This window comes from Octopus bimaculoides, chromosome 6 (genome assembly GCF_001194135.2).
Source record: "Octopus bimaculoides isolate UCB-OBI-ISO-001 chromosome 6, ASM119413v2, whole genome shotgun sequence".
Lineage (NCBI taxonomy): Eukaryota > Metazoa > Mollusca > Cephalopoda > Octopoda > Octopodidae > Octopus > Octopus bimaculoides.
Window position 1 is genome coordinate 116,773,055 of NC_068986.1, and position 6,861 is coordinate 116,779,915.

The 6,861-nt window shown below is 38.8% G+C and overlaps 1 long non-coding RNA gene across 1 annotated transcript in view; it reads right to left on the reverse strand.

Annotated features, from left to right (window-relative positions):
* Window positions 1–5,121: 5,121 nt before the first annotated feature.
* The window catches only part of LOC106872214 (uncharacterized), a 25,868-nt gene continuing 24,128 nt past the window's right edge, over window positions 5,122–6,861 (reverse strand). The window contains exon 4 of the long non-coding RNA XR_001409747.2: window positions 5,122–6,179. This is a non-coding gene — a long non-coding RNA (uncharacterized LOC106872214). The remainder of the gene's footprint in view (window positions 6,180–6,861) is intronic.

Consider the following 6,861-nt stretch of genomic DNA (forward strand, 5'->3'; position numbering starts at 1 on the left):
TGGTGGGTGGTGGTGGGTGGTGGTGGGTGGTGGTGATGGTGGTGAAGCGATAAGTGTAGAAGGAGGATAATATTAGTTGATAATTATGATTGTAATGATGATGATGATGAAGATGATGATGATGATAATGATGATGATGATGATGAAGATGATGATGATGGTGATAATGATGATGATGATAATGATGAAGATGATGATGGTGATAATGATGATGATGATGATGTTGATTGTGGGGATGAAGACAGTTATGATGGTAGTGGAGTGGTGGGGTTGATAATAAGAGGTGCCATTACAATTTTTAAAATCTCATATTTTCACTAATGACGACGACGACGACAACGGCGATGATGATGATGATAATGATGATGGTGTTGATGTTGACTTGTACTTTAGTTGTGATTCACCCTTTCATCTCAGGATAATTTCTTAGCTTTACTCTAGTACTGATGAGTTACAAGCCGACACGGGAAGCCCCTACATGTTCGTTTGAAATGCTAGAAATAGCAGTCAGGCTTTCTTTAATGACAACATGCCGTTTCAAAGGCATAATGTTAACATTAGTAAACCAAATCAGAATAAAAGACAAGATGGTCATAGTTATTGACCCCAGCCCGAAATGGAGTTTCCTGTCTGAAAACAAGAAGGAGACCTTCGATAATTTGGTTCTTGAAATCTTTTGTCGTTTACTTGTTTCTCTCGCTGAACTGTAGCCATACTGGGGCACCATCTCGAACGAATTAGTCAAACAAATCAATCCCAGTATTTGTTTTTAAGTCAGGTATTATTTATTCTATCGATCTCTTTTATTGAACTGCTATGCTATGGGGATGCAAACAAGCCAACAGCAGTGGTCAGGTGATGGTGGGAGACAAACAGTCTCACACACACACATACACACACTTACATACGTACATACACACATACACACACATACATACATAGGTACACACACACACACACTTACATACACACATAGGTACACACACATACACACACACATAGGTACACACACACACACACTTACATACATACAAACATATGCATACACACATAGGTACACGCGAGCTGGCAGAACCGTTAGCACGCCGGGCGAAATGCTTAGCGGTATTTCGTCTGCCGTTACGTTCTGAGTTCAAATTCCGCCGAGGTCGACTTTGCCTTTCATCCTTTCGGGGTCGATTAAATAAGTACCAGTTACGCACTGGAGTCGGTATAATTGACTTAATCTGTTTGTCTGTCCCCTCTGTGTGTAGCCCCTTGTGGGTAGTAAAGAAATAACACATAGGTACACACACACACACACACACACATATATATATATATTAGTGACTTTAGACTAGGGGCTAGAAGGTTCCAAGGACACACACCAATATGGATAAGATGATTGTGGAAACTTATGGATCCTTCGAACAGTCATAGATTTAGGAAATATTGTAATTGAGCCATTTGACAAGGAGGAGGAAGAGAGAGATGTATGAGACAGAGGAGAACTGGAAGTTCTTACAGGAGAACCTATTAAGGGTGACAGACCAACTCTGCCACTAGAGCAAAGCTTCTGCCAGGTCAAGGGTCACACGACGGTGAAACAGTGATGCTGAAAAAGCCATAAAAGAGAAGATGCAGGTTCAGAAAGTGTGGAAGAGTGGAGGTAACAAAGAACTGTATCAGGTAGCTAAAAGGGAAGCCAGGCAGGTGTACTAATTTAGTCATGTGATGTGTATGGATGAGGGCAATTGCATTAAAGAAGTACCGATCGCTTAAAATGGATGGAACTTGTGGAAAAGAGAGACCCAGAAAGATATGGGACAAAGTACTGAAGGCTGATCCCCAGATGCTGAACCTTACAGAGATGATGACAAAGGACTGAGATTATTGGCATTTTGCTATGCTTGAGGAAACCTGTCCATTTTAGCATTCATTCATTCTTCAACATGGTAGAATAACCGATTCCAACCCATCAGGATTCACACTACGAATTGTATTATTCATTCTTTTGATTACTGAATACAAAGCATGGCTTGCAAGACCTCCGTTCATGGGATTTTCGTAAGTCACCATCTCAGTTTTGTATGCTAATCCATCACAGGGTGATCCATTTACAGCTGTGTGGTTTGGAACAAGAACACAATGCACCACCCAAACTGGGAACTGAAACCACAATCTCTTGATCATGAATGCAACATCCTAACCACTAAGCCATGCACTTTTACAGCAGAAATGAGATCCTAAAACCACTCAATTATGCTTGTACATGCAAAGCCCTATCCCCCTCCTTTCCCCCCCTCTCTCTGACACATCAAGCATTCCCCACCCCCTATTTTCAACCTTCTTCCCATCAGTGGTACTACACAACACTATGTGACTGCTGTACTCACTGAGAACAGAGTCAGCACATGTTACATCCCATGCCCACCTCCTCCTGGAACTACTTCCATTCCTCATTATTCTTACCCTTGCTAAGACAGCAAACTGACAGAAACGTTAGCACACCGGACGAAATGCTCAGCAGTATTTTGTCTGTCTTTCTGTTCTGAGTTCAAATTCTGCCAAGGTTGACCTTGCCTTTCATCCTTTCAGGGTCGATAAATTAAGTACCAGTCACGTACTGGAGTTGATCTAATTGAATGGCCCCCTCCCTCAAAATTTCGAGCCTTGTGCCTAGAGTAGAAAAGATTATTCTTACCCTCACTATTTCAACCAATCACCTCCTCTCTGTGCCTTCAGCCACTGCTCAACCTGAACTCACACACACACATATAGGTGCAGGTGTGGCTGTGTGGTTAACAAGTTCACTCCCTAATCATGTGGTTTCAGGTTCAGTCCTACTGTGCAGATTCAACTAAAAAGACATTTTCAAGATGTGTACTTCTATGCTTAGTCTAAATGATGGAGAAACGATAACTATGGCAACTGTGTTTGAGGTGAGAATGTAGAGAGGTGAGAATGTAGAGAGATGTAACTGAAAGGCGTTTGGTTCGAGAGACAATTGTTCTTCAGTTCAAATTCCATTTCTGTTTGCGGACTTTAATATCTGCTGCCTACCTTTCCTTAAAAGTCCGTAATTTTGGACATTGCTGTTAATGGAATGGTTCTAATCATCCCAAAGTGCTTCAACAAATAAGTGAACACCTGGAGACTATTTATTCAATATGGTGTCAGCTTGTCTAGACCTGATCAATAGTGATTAATTTAATATGCACAGCTTTATTTTGCTACACAGTGTGAAGCAAACACTGGGAACTGAAGCCGATTGTATCAAATTGATTTCTAATCAGTTGACATCTTCAGAGACATTGAACGATTGCTAATGGAATTATTCTGAAAGTATGTCAGTGTGAATGTGTGATTATAAAGAAACCATTCTATAGAAGTTTTCTTTATTAATATGTTTGAGGGTTGTAGAATGGTAGCAAGCACCGAAAGATTCTGTTCCCAATCTGAATAATATCAATCAACTCATACCTGTAATTTTCAACTACACTGTAAAGCAGTGATTCTCAACTAGGGTTCATGTAAGATTTCGTTGTTGAAATTTATGAGCAATCAACTGGCTATATCTTTACAAAGTGGAGGTGCAATGGCCCAGTGGTTAGGGCAGCAGACTCGCAGTCATAGGATCGCGGTTTCGATTCCCAGACTGGGCGTTGTGTTTATTGAGTGAAAACACCTAAAGCTCCACAAGGCTCTGGCAGGGGATGGTGGCGAACCCTGTTGTACTCTTTCACCACAACTTTCTCTCACTCTTACTTCCTGTTTCTGTTGTGCCTGTAATTCAAAGGGCCAGCCTTGTCAAACTGTGTCACGCTGAATATCCCCAAGAACTACGTTAAGGGTACACGTGTTTGTGGAGTGCTCGGTCACTTGCACGTTAATTTCACGAGCAGGCTGTTCCGTTGATCGGATCAACTGGGACCCTCGACGTTGTAGGCGATGGAGTGCCAACATCTTTATAGAACACAAAGTATTTTAACAATTTGTTTTGTATGCAATTCCCAATATTTAATTACAAAAATATAATAGGATTTTTTAAACATTGAATGGCTATGAGGGTCCATTCGAATAAAATAGGAACCAAAGGGTTCCATACACAAGAAATGGTTGAGAACCGCTTCCCTAAAGCTTAGAAATAGAGAAAATGATAATCACAGCCTGATGCCCTTTCCTTATATATACACTAAAGTTACAAAATATTTTATCAGCCTTTTTGTGTCAGTACAAAAAGCAGAAAATGTTATGATTCCAAACTAAATGCCTTACAGTATTCATATTTGTTTCCTTTTCATTTGACAGTCAAACCACATCAAATCTGACATTTCGTTTCAATTACTACATCATCATCATCATCATCGTTTAACGTCTTCTATATAACAGCAGCAAGATGGCAGTGTCGTTAGCACGTAGGACAAAATGCTTTGCGGTATTTCGTCCATTTATACGTTCTGAGTTCAGATTCCGCCGCGGTTGACTTTGCCTTTCATCCTTTCGGGGTCGATGAAATAAGTACCAGTTATGCACTGGGATCGACTTAATCCTTTTGTCTGTCCTTGTTTGTCTCTTCTATGGTTCGGCCCTTGTGGGCAATAAAGGAATATATATATATATATATATATATATATATATATAGCAAGACACCTGTGCTTTTCCCTCTCAACACCTGGCATAAACTCGTATCCCTGTCTACTACAACCCTATTCAGTTAAGGGTCTTCCTTTTGTTTTGTGTTTATTTTGCAACTTCACTAGTGTTGATGCCATGGAGAAAAGCACCCAGTTCATTCTGTAAAATAGTTAGCACTAGGAAAAGTATCCAGTCTTAGAAACCATTCCAAAACAGACTTTGGAGTTCAATGCAATTCTCTGATTTAACAGATCCAGTCTAACCGATGATGGAACCTGGTGTGACTCCTGTCAAACTCATGCCAACAGGGACAATGAATGTTTGTCTTGAAAAAAGACAGACTTCAAGATTCCCAGGTTATTCTTCAGAGATGTCTTCAATTTTATTTCAGAGGTGAGTTTAAATTGCATTAAAACAGAAAGCTTTGTGTAATTTTTTTCTAAAAGATGAGAAACTGTGTTAAAAAAGTTAAAAAAAAGAAAGAAAAAAAGCAGACACAAGAAGTAAGTAAATATAAAGCATTTAATAGACAAATTCTTAAAAATTCATAAAGAATAAATTTTCTTTTTTTATGAAATTTTTTCTTCGTTTTTGTTTTCAGTTGAATATTGTTTGTGTTGTTGTTTTCTAAAGTATACTGTCAAGCATGACAACTCAACAAGTGTAAGATGTCGGTTCCAAACCAAATATTTAAATTTGAAACGTCATAAGAGTTAAAGCTGTTATGCATGACAGACAGTTTAGAAGTGACTCTAGACCTTTCACACAATCCACTTTCAACCAGTCTCAGACAAACAGACAAGACAGATAACCAGAACAGAAATGACATTATTATACCATATATTACACAGAAAACAAAACTGGTTACAAGAATTAATGATTCGATTAGATTCGACGATAAATAGCATCGTGGAGAATGGTGAAGAAAATGTCTCAACTTACTCAAACGAATAAGTTTAATTAACTAAACCTAATTAACGAGTAAAATATTTCTTAATTGGTCATGGAACTCCACCAAATATTATCAGTTAAAAATCTATCTGAAGTCTTACAATACTAATCCTCTATTTATTTATAATTCCCCAAATCTCCAACATAGAGATTAGAATGAAAATTTTCATTCTTTCTTATTCAATTTTAACGATTTCTAATCCAAAATTATTTGATTGGCCCCTTAACCTGAAAACTCTGCAACCTCCTCAAACTAAACTAAGTCTATTATAGACAAAGAACAGAAAATGTCCATATCCTTATAGGATCCTCTCATTATCTCTTAATAAAACAAACAGATAGAGGTGTCAGTTTGAAAGACAATACTAAACATTTGTGAATATGATAATAAATAGATTTGCTACACTAGTTGAAGAGAAACTATTTGAGTGAAAACCATTTCTGAGAGTGAAAAACACTGTCCAGATTGAGAGAGACACACACACACACACACACACATATAAACTAGATTATAAATCAGCATGGCTAGCTTTACTATCCTTTTTGATGAATCCATTGGTTTCCATCAGTTTATTGCAGTCATACTGAGTTAAGTCACTGAGATTGATAGTCTGGAAAGAAAAAAAAACTCATTAAAATACATGAAAGGCAAGATTGAATTTGAAAAAATTTAAATTTTCAAGAATGATTTACAACTCTTTAAACAATGATAATAATGATTCTTTCTACGATAGGCAGAAGGCCTGAGATTTTAGGGGTCTAGTTGATTATATTGACACCAATGCTCAGTTGGTACTTAATTCATTGACCCTCAAAGGATGGAAGACAAAAGTCAACCTCAGTAGCATTTGAACTCAGAATGTAAAGCTGGAAAAAAAGCTGCTGAACATGTTGTCTGGTATTCTAATGGTTCTGCCAATTTGCTGTTTTAGTAATAATTGCTACAAATTGGGCCTCATGGAGGTGAGGTGCCTGAGTTCCTTTCGAGTATTGGGCCTCACGGAGGTGAGGTGCCTGAGTTCCTTTCGAGTATTGGGCCTCACGGAGGTGAGGTGCCTGAGTTCCTTTCGAGTGTTGGGCCTCACGGAGGCAATGACCAAGACCTTTGGCATTATGTTATGCTTAAGAAGACCCATCAACCCAAGCAAAATCACAGTTGTCGCAGATACTGGATACCGGTGTCACAGAAATGGCACCTATGCCAGTGGCATGTAAAAGCATCCATTACACTCTCGGAGTGGTTGGCATTAGGAAGGGCATCCAGCTGTAGAAAACCACGCTAAATCAGACTGG